This window comes from Triticum aestivum, chromosome 4B (genome assembly GCF_018294505.1).
Source record: "Triticum aestivum cultivar Chinese Spring chromosome 4B, IWGSC CS RefSeq v2.1, whole genome shotgun sequence".
Classification (NCBI taxonomy): domain Eukaryota; kingdom Viridiplantae; phylum Streptophyta; class Magnoliopsida; order Poales; family Poaceae; genus Triticum; species Triticum aestivum.
The window spans coordinates 141,693,955-141,700,609 of record NC_057804.1 but is presented as its reverse complement, the minus strand read 5'-3'; positions in this window follow the sequence as shown (position 1 = coordinate 141,700,609).

Here is a 6,655-nt window from a genome sequence, read left to right as displayed (position 1 = left end):
CCAATAACTATTTCAAAAATTCCTAATAAATCCTAGAGGCCCACTCAGCCCATTTGTGCAAGGAAAGGGATACTACTAAAGTTTAGTCCCACATTGTTAGTTTAGTGGGAGTTGGACCTTCTTATAAGGGAGGTTCTTTCCCTACTTGTATGAGCATGAGAACAAGAGGGGACATCCACGCGCGCTCCTCCTCCGCCACCCGCCTCGCCACGCCACGCCTCGTCCCGACGCGCCACGCCGCGCCGTGCCGCGCCGCGGGAATGAGCCGAGCCGATGTCTAATTTTTGCCACGCACTACGGGTATACGAAAGGTCACCTGGGAGCTGAAAAGTTTTTGCGGTAGTGGATAATGAATACGAATGGCGCACCTTTTCACGTGCTGCCTGTTTACTTCGTCTCCCTCCGTTGCTTCACCTCCCGTCGTAGCCTGTTCGCGTCCCTCTCCTGTGCCTATATAAGAGAGGTCGCTCCTCTCTAGAGAGACACATCAGAAGGTCCTCTTCCTCTCGCCACACAGTTCCAATCTCTGCGCTGCTGCTGTCTTCCTCATCCCGGCTTGCGGCGTGCACTGCGAGTTAGGACAGTAGGCCTCCGAAACCGCACCTTTTGAGTCCTGTACGGGAGAAGGGTGATAAGGTTTTTGGGGAGCACTCTGCGCGACTACTGGCTTCTTCGTCACGGACGCCCCAGACTCCGACGACTACTTCCCCGGTGTCGACGACCTCCTCGACGACATGGCAGGCGAGGACACCGACCCCAAGTCCAGCGCTTCTGCTGCTGCTGTGCCGTACGTGTTCTTCTCCTTTCTGTTACAAGTCCTGCTACAATTCTTGGCTCTAGTTTCTACCCTATGTATGTTAGGTTCTATGTCGTATAAGCAACTTCATCTAGTGTCTGTTCTAGATGTGTTTAGCTCAAGTTCATATATGCAGACGATGTTTACCTTCTCTCTGTCAGATTGCATGACTTGCTTTATATTTGCTATTTTAGTCATGCTTTATCTAGTATTTCCGTTAGCAAAATTATTTGGTAAATTGCTCACATTTCCAACAATCCAAAAACCTTATTATAGGCAATTTACCCCAAGTGGTTTTGCTGTTTCCATGAGACCTCCTATGTTTGAGGGTATCCACTATAAAAGGTGGCCCGTGAGAGCAGTCTTATGGTTTCAGACCATGAGCTGCTATGACGCCACTCTTGGCAAACCTGAAGGAGAGCAAGATGCCCAACAGGCACAAGCCTTTCAGAAAATGGATACTCTGTTTAAGGCTGCTCTCTTTAGTGTTCTTGGTGAGAACATAGTTGATGCTTATGCGTAAATTGACAATGGAAAAGATATGTGGGACGCACTCGAGGCCAAGTTTGGGGTCTCGGATGCCGGCACTGAGCTGTACATCATGGAGCAATTCTATGATTACAGGATGACTGAAGAGCGCTCCGTGGTTGAGCAGGCTCATGAGATACAATCATTTGCTAGAGAACTTGAGCACTTCAACCGCATGCTACCGGACAAGTTTGTTACTGGGGGTATCATCACTAAGCTTCCTCCTTCATGGAGGAACTTTGCTACCTTACTGAAGCATAAGAGACAGGAGTTTTCCATCCCGGATCTCATTGGTACTCTTGATGTGGAAGAAAAGGCGAGAGCAAAGGACACACGTGCTCGAGGTATTGAGGGAGGATCTAGTGCCAATCTGGTACAGAAGAAAAACTTCCAGTCCCACAAGTTCAAGAACAAGGGCAAGCTTGATGGTAAAGCAAAGTTTGATGGGAAGAACAAGGCTATACAACACACGAACTTCAAGAAGAAGAGTGACAAGAAGAAAGGTGCTTGTCATGTGTGTGGAGATCCTGATCATTGGGCTCCTAGTTTCCCCAATCACTATGACAAGCGTCATCCTGGGAAAGGCGGCAAGACCGCTAATGTTGTCATCGGAGACATTGACATGAAGGATGCTGGGTATGGTATATTTCCCACTATTCTTTCAGTATGTCATTCTCCCGATTAGTTGATTGACACGGGTGCTAATGTGCATGTATGCGGTGATATTTCCATGTTTTCATCTTATCAGACTGCAGGGACTTCAACTGTGCTGATGGGCAACGGTTCAAGTGCTTCTGTTCGTGGTGTTGGCACGGTTGATCTGAAGTTTACTTCAGGGAAGATCGTGCGGCTCAAGAACGTGCATTATGTCCCCTCCGTCAATAAAAATCTTGTTAGCGGATCTCTTTTGTGTAGAGATGGCTATAAGCTTGTGTTTGAGTCGAATAAATTTGTAATATCCAAGTATGGAACCTTTGTTGGTAAAGGCTATGAGTCAGGAGGCCTGTTTCGTTTATCCTTATCAGACGTTTGCAATAAAGTTGTTAATCATATTTGCAACAATAGTGAATCAAATGTGTGGCATTCACGTCTTTGTCATGTTAACTTTGGTTGCATGTCGCGACTAGTGAAGTTGAACTTAATCCCTAGTTTCACCACTGTCAAGGGATCTAAGTGTCAAGTGTGCGTGCAAGCTAAGCAACCTCGTAAGTCTCACGTGACTGCGGAGACGAGAAATCTTTCACCACTAGAACTTATACATTCAGATCTATGTGAAATGAATGGTGTTTTGACAAAAGGTGGAAAGAAATATTTCATGACGTTAATTGATGACTCCACTAGATACTGCCGTGTGTATCTTCTGAAATCTAAGGATGAGGCTTTGAACTTTTTCAAGATCTATAAAGCTGAAGTGGAAAACCAACTTGATCGGAAAATCAAGAGGCTTAGGTCCGACCGTGGTGGAGAGTATTTTTCCAATGAATTTGATGCTTTTTGTGCGGAACATGGTATAATCCATGAGAGGACGCCTCCCTACTCACCTCAGTCAAATGGCGTGGCCGAAAGAAAGAACCGTACTCTAACTGATTTGGTTAACGCCATGTTAGACACATCGGGTCTCTCCAAGGCATGGTGGGGGGAGGCGATATTGACAGCATGTCATGTCCTAAATTGAGTCCCCAAAAAGAACAAAGAGATAACTCCATTCGAGGAATGGGAGAAGAAAAGGTTAAAACTCTCTTATCTGCGAACATGGGGTTGTTTGGCGAAAGTCAATGTTCCAATTCCAAAGAAGCGGAAGCTTGGACCAAAGACTATGGATTGTGTTTTCCTGGGATATGCTTTTCATAGCATTGGCTATAAATTCTTGGTTGTAAAATCTGAGGTATCTGACATGCATGTCGGTACGATCATGGAGTCGAATGATGCGACTTTCTTTGAAGATATCTTTCCCATGAAGGATATGGCTACCTCATCTAATCAGGAGATGCCTAGTTCATCGAATCAGGAACCAATTACAATTACCGAACCTGCTATTTCGATGGAACACTTTGAAAGTCCCGTGGAGGAGAACAATGAAGTTCCTATTAGGAGCAAGAGACAGAGGACTGCAAAGTCCTTTGGTGATGATTTTCTTGTGTATCTCATAGATGAAACTCCAAGTTCTATTTCACAGGCCTATGCATCTGAAGATGCTGACTACTGGAAGGAAGCAGTTCGTAGCGAGATGGATTCCATCTTGGCGAATGAAACTTGGGAGATAACTGATCATCCTTATGGGTGCAAACCTATAGGATGCAAATGGGTATTCAAGAAGAAGCTTAGGCCTGATGGTACTATCAAAAAGTACAAGGCTCGGCTCGTGGCTAAGGGTTATACCCAAAAGGAAGGTGAAGACTTCTTTGATACTTACTCACATGTGGCTCGACTGGCCACTATTCGAGTTCTACTTTCACTAGCTGCCTCACATGGTCTTCTCGTTCATCAAATGGATGTTAAGACTGCTTTCCTAAATGGAGAGTTGGATGAGGAAATTTATATGGAACAACCAGATGGGTTTGTAATAGATGGTCAGGAAGGGAAAGTGTGCAAGTTGCTGAAGTCTTTGTATGGACTCAAGCAAGCACCCAAACAGTGGCATGAGAAGTTCGAAAGAACTTTAACAAATGCAGGCTTTGTTGTGAACGAAGCTGACAAATGTGTGTACTATCGTCATGGTGGGGGCGAGGGAGTTATGCTTTGCTTGTATGTTGATGACATACTGATTTTCGGAACAAATCTGAATGTTATAAAGGAGGTCAAGGATTTCCTATCTCGCTGTTTTGAGATGAAGGATTTAGGAGTGGCTGATGTCATTCTGAACATCAAGTTGTTGAGAGACGATGATGGTGGGATTACATTGCTTCAATCCCACTATGTGGAAAAGATCTTGAGTCGCTTTGGCTACAGTGACTGCAAGCCATCTCCAACACCATATGATGCTAGTGTGTTGCTTCGAAAGAATCGAAGAATTGCTAGAGACCAATTGAAATATTCTCAGATCATTGGCTCGCTTATGTACTTAGCCAGTGCTACAAGACCTGACATCTCTTTTGCTGTTAGCAAGCTGAGCCGCTTTGTCTCAAAACCAGGAGATGTGCATTGGAAAGCTCTAGAGAGAGTTTTCCGTTATTTGAAAGGTACTGCAAATTATGGAATTCACTACACCGGGCACCCAAAGGTGCTTGAAGGGTATAGTGACTCAAACTGGATCTCAGATGCTGATGAGATAAAGGCCACGAGCAGATATGTATTCACTCATGGAGATAGCGCTATTTCTTGGAAGTCTTGCAAGCAGACCATCTTAACGAGGTCAACAATGGAAGCAGAACTCACAGCACTAGATACAACTACGATCGAAGCAGATTGGCTTCGTCGGCTCTTGAATGACTTGCCGGTAGTTGAGAAACCTATACCGGGTATCCTTATGAACTGTGACAATCAAACTGTGATCACTAAAGTGAGAAGCTCAAAGGATAACATGAAGTCATCAAGACACGTTCAGAGAAGGTTAAAGTCTGTCAGAAAAATGAGAAACTCTGGAGTTATTGCATTGGATTATATCCAAACGTCTAAAAATCTGGCAGATCCTTTCACTAAGGGTCTATCATGTAATGTGATAGATAATGCATCGAGGGAGATGGGTATGAGACCCACAATATGAGTTGTTCACAGTGGTAACCTATTCTTTGTGATCGGAGATCCCGTGAATTAGATGTGGAAGACAAGCTGTTGGTCAACTGGGAGGAGAGTATCCTTACTGTTTAAAATACCACTCCATGAAGATGCAATACTCTCCTGATCGGCATGGCAGGTTGATGTATATCTTAATGTGTTCTAAGTGGCTCTTTGAAGCAGAGATTTTGTCCTGCAGAACATCTTTTGAAGAACACACCTATATGAGCCTGATTGTCAAACGTCGCAATCTATGAGAGTAGGGTTTTCTCTATTAAACTCATGAAAGGTCACGGAGTATGACGCATAAGCTTCACCCGCGGGGAAGACCCACGATAGCCACGTATCGGTTAAGGCTTTATGTGAAGCTAGATTCGCAGAAAACTTGCAGTTCAAGGCCCAGTCCACTGTTCAAGTTGCTTACTAGTGTAGTATAGAGTTCTAGGTGGAAGTTCAACTTAACAGTCTCCACTGCAGTACCGGTATATAAAACAGTGTTTTGGAACCAAAGGCAAATTTCTGTGTGCCTCTGGGATCTAGTGGGGGATTGCTGGAATTTAGTCTATTTTGGGCAGCCCAATAACTGTTTCAGAAATTCCTAATAAATTCTAGAGGACCACTCAGCCCATTTGTGCAAGGCAAGAGATACTACTAAAATTTAGTCCCACATTGCTAATTTAGTGGGAGTTGGACCTCCTTATAAGGGAGGTTCTTTCCCTACTTGTATGAGCATGAGAACAAGAGGGTCATCCACGCACGCTCCTCCTCAGTCGCCCGCCTTGCCATGCCACGCCTCGCCTCGTCACGACGAGCCACGGGTTGCGGGAATGAGCCGAGCCGATGTCTAATTTTTGCCACGCACTACGGGTATACGAAAGGTCACTTGGGAGCTGAAAAGTTTTTACGGTAGTGGATAATGAATACGAACGGCGCACCTCTTCGCGTGCTGCCTATTCACTTCGTCTCCCTCCGTTGCTTCACCTCCCGTTGCAGTCTGTTCGCGTCCCTCTCCTGTGCCTATATAAGAGAGGTCGCTCCTCTCTAGAGAGACACATCAGAAGGTCCTCTTCCTCTCGCCACACAGTTCCAATCTCTGCGCTGCTGCTGTCTTCCTCATCCCGGCTTGCGGCGTGCACCGCGAGTCGGGACAGTAGGCCTCCGAAATCGCACCTTTTGAGTCCTGTACGGGAGAAGGGTGATAAGGTTTTTGGGGAGCGCTCTGCGCGACTACTGACTTCTTCGTCACGGACGCCCCAAACTCCGACGACTACTTCCCCGACGTCGACGACCTCCTCGACGACATGGCAGGCGAGGACACCGACCCCAAGTCCAACGCTTCTGCTGCTGCTGTGCCCTACGTGTTTTTATCCTTTCTGTTACAAGTCCTGCTACAGTTCTTGGCTCTAGTTTCTGCCCTACGTATGTTAGGTTCTATGTCGTATAAGCAACTTCATCTAGTGTCTGTTCTAGATGTGTTTAACTCAAGTTCATATATGCAGACGATGTTTACCTTCTCTCTGTCAGATTGCATGACTTGCTTTATATTTGCTATTTTAGTCATGCTTTATCTAGTATTTCCGTTAGCAAAATTATTTGGTAAATTGCTCACATTTCCAA